This window comes from Saccopteryx bilineata, chromosome 8 (assembly GCF_036850765.1).
Source record: "Saccopteryx bilineata isolate mSacBil1 chromosome 8, mSacBil1_pri_phased_curated, whole genome shotgun sequence".
NCBI lineage: Eukaryota > Metazoa > Chordata > Mammalia > Chiroptera > Emballonuridae > Saccopteryx > Saccopteryx bilineata.
Genome location: NC_089497.1, coordinates 4105072 through 4113676, shown reverse-complemented (window position 1 = coordinate 4113676; position 8605 = coordinate 4105072).

Genomic DNA, 8605 nt, shown 5'->3' with positions numbered 1-8605 from the left:
GTGGCAGTCGGCTGTCACGTGGAGTCCAGAGCAGCTGCTTGGGGCAGTTGGGTTTCACGTGGAGTTAGGAGCCCATGCTTGTGGCTTTCAGCCCTCCTGTGGAGTGCGGAGCATCTTCTTACGGCATTGGGCGTTCAGTTGTATACAAGCACCCACTGTAGCACTGATGTGGACCATGGACAGTCTCTTGTGTTACTTTGCCTTCACCTGGGGTTTGGAGCATCTCTGTGGTATTTGCCCTACACGTGGAGTACAGAGCATGGCTGTGGCAGTCGGAATTCATGTGGAGTGTGGAGCTTCCCTCTGTGGACTTTACATTCAGGTGGAGTATGCAGTGTCTATGTGTGACATTCAGGTAAGTATGGGGCCACCGCTTGTGGCATTTTGCATTCAGGTGGAGCACAGAGCACCGGTTGGTGTCATTTGCATGGAGCACGCATCATCCATTAGTGGCATTCGGCCTCCACGTGGAGTGCAGAGCGTCCGCTTCTGGTATTCATGTGGAATACGGAGCATCTGTGTGTGGTATTCACGTCCTGTATGGAGCCTCAGCCTGTGGCATCTGACCTGACGCCAGTGACAACTGGCCTTCACGTGGAGTAGGGGGCATTCATTCGTTTGTGGCATGCACGTGGAGAACAGGTCATAGGCTGGTGGCATTCGGCCTTCTCACGTGAGTACGGGGCAGCCACTCATGGCTATTGGCCAATACATGCAGTTCGGGGCAATCATGGTGGTGTCCTGCCTTTGTGAGGAGTTCAGGTCATCCCTCGGTCATGTTCAGACTTCACGTAGAGTTCCGGAAACCCGCTGGTGGCATTCGGCCCTCACCAGGATCCAGGGCATCCGCTGGTGGCATACACGTGCAGTATGGAGTATCCACTTTGAAATTCACATGGAATCTGGCGTATACATGGTATACACTGTGTTCAGTAAGTACTTAGGGAAGTTTTGCTCATTACAATTCTTTTATACCTAGGTTTCTTTCTTTTTTTTTTTTTCCTGAACTGAGAAGTGGGGAGGTAGACAGACAGATTCCTGCATGCACCTGACCAGGATCCACCTGGATGCTCACCAGGGGGTGATGCTTTGACCATCTGGGCCATTGCTCAGATGTGACTGGAGCCATTCTAGTGCCTGAGGTGGAGGCCACAGAGCTGTCCTCAGCACCCAGGCCTACTTTGCTTCAATGGAGCCTTGGCTGCAGGAGGGGAAGAGAGAGACAGAGAGGAAGGAGAGGGGGAGGGGTGGAGAAGGAGATGGGTGTTTCCCCTGTGTTCCCTGGTTCAGAATCCAACCCAGGACCTCCACACACCGCTAACAGTCTACCTCTGAGCCAACCGGCGAGGGCCTATACTTTGGTTTCTTATATTGCATTTCTAGCTACTTCGTGTTGCTAAATTGTGAGATTTATGTTTGTAGCCTTAATATCACAGTACATTTTAATGTACAAGATCTCTGGAGTGGATTTGCATCAGGATTAATATTTCTCACAAATATCAACCAAAACTCGTGTCTGGACAGTACTAGATGGAATGACATGCCTTTAGCTCTCGAACAGCATGTTTACACAGTGACACTATAGTATTTAAAATGGGGAATTCTAGACCTGAAGATGGCAGTGGAGTAGGTGGACGCACAGTTGCCCAGCTCTCACCACCAAACTGGAATACAAATCAATTTAGGAAAAATCAGCATGAAAAACCAACTCTGGACTATAAGAACAGCTCTCAAAAACCAAGGAGCAAAGAGGAAGCCACAACAAACCTGGTAGGGAGCGCTTGAATCTCCTCTGCTGACAGGAACGGAGGGGGTGGGGAGGCTGAAAGCCCAGAGGGGATCTCACTCCAGGGAAAGGAGCATAAAATACTGCTCACAGCCTCGTGCCTGGCGACCAGGGAGCGAAGTGTGTTGAAAAGACCAGCTTATCTTTCAAGTGGAAAGGACAGAGAGAGGGACAGACTGTGAGGGGCTAAGGAATGCAGGAGATGACCTAAAAAAGCTGACTCATCCGTGCTGGAGGCGGCCATAGCTGGGGGAGGGGCTGATCCTTCCACAAAACAGTACTGAATTGCTTCCGGATCAGAGATCTCCAGACATCTCTCCAGCTCCAATCAGTGCAACAAGACACAGCTGAAAACAAGAAGTGGGGAGGAGGGGCAGCAACTCAGGTCTCCATGGAGATCTGAGATACACCTCTCCCTACTGAAGCTGAGAAAACACCCTGCCCCCAGAGAGATTAGTTGGTGGAAGAGGCCTTCAGAGTCTCAGGTTACACCCATTGCATTCCTAGATACAGTTTCAAGGAAGCCCCCTGCTGCGATCAGTAAACAAGACTATCACCTGTTAAGAAAACAAACAAAACTTCAAAACTGCCCAAATCCAAAAGTGGATTACAAATAATAGCTGATAAAATGGGGAATTCTACTTGTTCAGGATTCAGCTTTGGGCATTTTAGGATATTGGGCAGCATTCCTCTTCATTATCATCCTTTGTTTCCATAATGACAACCAAATACATCTCCAGACCTAGTAAAACATCCCCTGAGAGGGTATATTGGCCCCAATTCTAATCATTTCACAGATGCCATTTATTATAATTGTAAAAACATCATTGTATTTCAGGGCAGTTTGGTCTTGGAAACACTGGCTGAAAGTCTCTATAGTGTACCTTATTCACAATGTCATCATTCTTTTCATGAAGAAATTCCAGAATCTTTATGTAAGTGACTCTAGATCAGTGTTGATTTTGTTTCTTTCTCTTAGGTTTCAAATATTTACATCTAAATTTTCAATCTTAATAGTGAGACTGTTTGCTGACTTGATTCACACTCCTCCACACTCTGAATAGATGTTACGTGAACCCACAAATATTTTGTTGAAACTCAAAAACTCAAACCTGTAATTTGGTTCGAGCAGTATTCTTGAGCTGAAATTGCAGATTGTAGATAGTGGGGCAATTCTAAATGTGTTGACATTTGTGTGTGTGTTTTTTTTTGTCTTGGTTCAAGTTATTTTACTGGTTCATTTTTTAGGACCTCCAAGTTATGACGGCCAGACGAGCCTCCAGGATGCCTGTCCTGACCACTCAGTCCCAGCACGCGGGTATTCATGTGCTGACCCTGTGCACGTTCCCGCCCAACAGCAGCCAGTGCAGAATCAGCCACGTGCACCTGCAGGGGAGCCACGGCTGCCAGCAGTACCACCTCCAGCAGGCTGTCCACCAGGATCGAAATATTTGAGTCATGTAATTTCAAATACATTAAATTGTGTGACAGTTTACTTATTAACAAATGACTAAGTCACAAAATTGAAGTGGTCAAGCAGTATTTTTTGCTAATAAATTAATTTATCTGGATCAGGTGTACTTTTAAAGCAAACTACAAATATGGCTTAGGAAATTGTGTTTTCTGATTTTGAATTTCATCTGTGACAATATTCAATTTATGAAGCATTATTTTCCAGGCCTTTTTCCTAAGTATAATACAAGTATTAACTTATTTGATCCTTCAAATACTGTATAGTATATAGGTGCTCTAATTATCACCATTTTACACAAGAGGAGTCTGAGGTCCGGAGAAATTACATAATATGCTCAGCGTCAAAATGTCAAGGAAGTGCTATTGGTTTCTGCATCCTTGGTTTCCTATGCCGGGCTATTTCATCTAATGCTGAATAATTTTATGCAAGTATGAAATAAACAAAGCTTAGGGTCGAGTTTCAATAAGTATTACGAAGAAAAGAGTTAACAAAATTTTAGATACTATGTTTCCCTTTTAAGTATAATTAATACAACTGCACCATTCTGATGCTTTTCTATTTTGGAAAATCCAATTTTATAAATACTTCTGTCAACGGAGAGTCCTTAGCGCTATTTCAGTGCCATCAGGAGTCCCTCTATTTACGCTGCAGTGAAGGAGGAACCTTGAGTCAGTGCAGACAGCTCAGCTGAGATTCCGCAGGGCTGTGAGCAGCTCAGTGGGGTTACGACTAATCCTGAAGTAGCGCAGCTGTGGGCCGTGTGGCTGTGAGGGGACCTTAGGTGAGACTCCCCAAAGGTGAGCCTCTCTCCGGGGAGACAGCTCTGCTCCACCCCAGTCCTCTCCGGTCCCGTGTGCTTCACCTGCTCTCTTCTGTCCCCCTCTCCTCCAGTCTGCTCCGTCTGCTCTGCGGAGACATCTTCCCTGTTCAGCCAGGGAACCAGTCTCAGTGTTTGGTGGGAAGGGAAGCGGCTCTCCCACAGCCACAGGGGCCTGGCTTATATAGAAAGAAGTCTCTGCCCCTATCGCCTATTGGTCTAGCCTCATGCAAATGAGGACTCCAAATCCCCGCAGTGTGATTGGTCCTAAAAGCTGTCCTGTCCAAATTGCTCAGAATAGAGCTGCTCTGATTGGTCAGTAAGGAGATTGATAAGAATCTAGCTGTGCAGCTCTGACTGGACAAGACATGATTCCAGGAATCCCTTGATTTCTTCATACAGGGCGGCTCTGGTGATAGGAGCAGTGCAGGACGTGGTTCAGTGCAGGACGTGGTTCAGTGCAGGCGGCAGGAAGCTTAGTGCAGGGCTGGCTTCCCCCTGAAGTGTAGCTTGCATAGGAGACCGGTGTGTATAAATGATTACTAGGCTCTCTTTTAAAATTTGAGCCCAAATTTGGCTGGATAGCTTGGTTGGAGTGTTGTCCTGAAGTGCAGAGGTTGCTGGTTCAATCCTTTTGAGGGCACATGCAGGAACCACCCAATGTTCCTGTCTCTCTTTCTCTGTCTCCTCTCTCCCCTGTTGTCCCTCTCCCTCACCCTCTCTTGCTGAAGTGAATAATTAAAACTTGAATAAAGAAAAGTTGAGCTCAGTTAGCCACAAGGAACTCATCTTGATACTTCTCTTTCTCAGCATCAACACCACCAATAAAACTAAAATAACATTACGTATTTCAATGTACTGCATGGTAGTTTCTCAGCTATGCAAGGTTTCATATTTGTTTGGTTTCAGGAATCTCAAATAAAATAGAAAATTAACTTATGTTGTGTTTACTTGATGAATAAGTAATACACAAATGTTGTTATAGTAACCCATCACCTTTCAATAAATGAATCATCTCTTTTCTACTCTATTTACTATTTAATTTTCCATTATGCTTTTGAGTAGCGCAGTGTATAAAAATTTTAGTTCACTATTCAAGAAATATCCTAAGTAATTTTTTTTTAAATTGGGGGCTCACAAAATATGCCGTGCAAGTTATTGTTTATTACAAATAACGATATCAAATATACTTAAAAATAATTTTGAGATTTATAGATAACAGTTCCTTAAACAAATAAAAAAATCTTACTATTTCCTTAACATCTTCTAAACAAGAGTGTTTTCTCATTTTTACAGGGATTCCTAAGTCATTTGCCCACCTTAATACTGACCATAAGGAGATCCTTTTTAAATTATAAATTATTTAAATTTAGTTTTACACCTAACAGTACTATAAACTATTGTTAAATATTGAGACTATTGACTTTCTTAAAAGTATAGAAATGATTCTTCATTTGGTTTGCTTAGAAAACATGATGTATACTTACATCTTAATTTTTTTATTGTAGTAGATAAGATACTGGTTGATTGGCAAATTGATCTTCTGGAAGGTGTGTATTTATTCTACCATCACATTTTTATAGAGAGAAGACATTTATGCAGATAAAGGCACATAAATACCACAAATATTATCACTTCTTCTGATACATTGGTTAAGCCTCATTATTAGTGAAAAGATAAAATGATTTAACAAAATGATAAAAATATTCACCAGTTAATTTCTGAAAGTAGGTGTCAAGTCCATACCCATCATTAATAACTTTAAATAAAAATGGACTAAATTCTGACCCAAAATAACCTAGACTAGCTTAATGGATTAAAAAAAAAACACACAACAAATTCCAATTAGATGCTGCCCCAGAAGTGACTCACTTCAGCTTTAACAACATCTCCAACTAAAAACAGGTATAAAAAGGACAGTTTAAGCAAATAGAAACCAAATTTAAAAAAAAATAGGCTAGCTATACATATATCAGACAAATATAATTTAAGACCAAGATCATTAAAAAAAGGTTATTATATAACGGTGAAGGGGTCAAACAGAAGATACAGGCAATATTTGCAAATATTTATATACCAAACATAGGAGCTCCTAAATATATAAAACAAATACTGAAAAACCAAAAGAAAATAAATAAAAATTTAATAATAGTAGAGAACTTCAGTACCTCATTTCATCAATTGTTTGGTCCATCTGCCAGAAAATCAAGAAGAAAGCATTAGACTTAATTGATCCTTCTGGAGTCTGGCAGTATAATGACATGACTGGGTCCTGTTCTGTGGCAGCAGCGTCTAAAACCTTTCCATACTGAACCTTCCTCAGTCCTCGGGGAACCCTGTGAGGGAGACACTGTCACTTCCCGCCCTGGACCGCACAGGTGTCGGTCCCTCTCACAGGGCACAGGTGATGAGAGCGTGTGAACCCACGTGGGCTGGTTTTCTTCCTCCTCTTTCCAAAAATCTGACTCTGCTGTTTCTCTCTCTCTTCTCTCCCTTCCGCTCCCTCCTCTCCTCCCTCCTTCCCTCTGTCAGTTTAATCTTCAAATGTCCCTTAACCGGGGTTAACACTTTAGTGGTGAGAATAAAGGGGAGAAAAAGGACATATTTCAATTATTTTCTCCATATTAGGCTTTATTATTTGGAAGATTCAGTGTTATGTGTGTAAATTATTTTAAAAAATTAAGGAACGGCCTGACCTGTGGTGGCGCAGTGGATAAAGCGTCGACCTGGAAATGCTGAGGTCGCCGGTTCGAAACCCTGGGCTTGCCTGGTCAAGGCACATATGGGAGTTGATGCTTCCAGCTCCTCCTCCCTATCTCTCTCTCCTCTCTGTCTCTCTCTGTCTCTCTCTCTCTCCTCTCTAAAAATGAATAAATAAATAAAGAATAAAAAAAAAAATTAAGGAACGTATCAATGAATAGTAAAATTTATTGAGTAGGTATGGAAATGGAAATAATCTTTGTACCTGTGTCGTTTTGCCTCTAATCAACTTATTGTCTCTAAAGCAAGTTAAAACGTGATTGATAGAAAGAAAGAGGAAAAGACCATGAACTAGAGGGAACACAGACCACCTGACCTGTCCCCACTGGAGCCAGAACAGCAGGACTCCGACCAATGCATCCTGGCTGCCCCAGAGACCCGCAGAGGCCTGAACAGACACAGTGCTGGGGGGAGGGGCGTGGGCGGGGCATGTTTACCGTTGGAAGGTGGGGGCTGGTAACGGGGTACCCAGTGGCCTGGGAACGCCATCTGGAAGTGGAGGTAGGGCACATCTGGGGGCCCCCGCCGGCCAGGTGGTGCCCAGGCCACTAGGGACCTTGCCCAGGACAAGGAATCCCCTCCCTGAAACCGCCCGCAGGCTGGCTTCCCCTAGCTGGGTGTCCTCACAGCCCTGGTGGCACCTTGAACCGTGAATCCTGGTCGGTGACTGGACCCCTGGAGATCTGCCCGTGTTTTGAGAGAATTAGAGAGGATGACTGATAGGTACAGACCCCAGGCTGTTACTTCTCAGTAAATACTAAGTAGGAGTGTGGTTCCTCAGAACCCCAGAATGGGAAAGATAAGAGGAGGTTCATAGCCCGGAGGCCGAGGCATTACCTCAGGTCTCCGCCTGCCTGACTTGAATCCTGCCCCTGCTACTTACATCTGGGGACCCCGAGTCAGTTCTGTCTTAGACCTTCCTTCAGACCTCACCTCTGAAATTGTGCAGCGGTTGAAAGTATAAGAGTTAGAGTCTGGCGTGTATTTGTGTAATAGTCCTCAATGAAAGTGTTGTTATTGTTTTGTAACAGTTGACAAAGTCCCTGCTTCTTCAGGTTTCCTAGCTGGTTCTCATGCGGTTTTATTTATTTATACCTTTACTCCTGGAAGTCTGGCATGGTCACTTCCCAGTTCCGGGAACAGGCAGGACACTGCTGTTTCTCCTGTTTTAGCAAAATTAGCAAAAAAATATAGTACTATTTAGCAAAAATATAGTACTATACAGGTGTCACTTGCTTAGAATGAAGGGTCAGAGGACTCGGGACCCCCTTTTCCTCCCTTGAACTTGGGTTACAGCAGAAGTTTCTCCTCATACCACCGGGCAAGTATGACACTAGGAGGACTTGCAATGATGACCTCACACAGGGCTGTTTATGAAATGAGTGGACTTCTGCACTTGGTGGAAAGGAGGCATTTGAAAGAGCGAGGTCATAGATTAAGCAGCCTTCAAGCCTGTGAGGAAACTCTCCTTTTCTGAGGGAAAGGAATGGAATAGGACGGCACCCCCATTGTTGAGTCAGCCAGCACCCGCTGAGTGCCTTGTCCTGGACTGGCTCTGCTCTGGCCTTGGCTAGCAAGAGTGACCGTGTGGGAACTGTCTCCTGTCACCTCTCCATCCTCGAGTGTAACAGTCTCTCCCACTTTGTCTGTAACCCACAGACCTTTCCTTTCCCTGAATGAGACACGCTCCCTTTGTCGCTGGACTAACACCTACGTTCCCTCTGTCTATGATGCCTCCAGACACCCACTCTTCCAACACTCTGCCTTA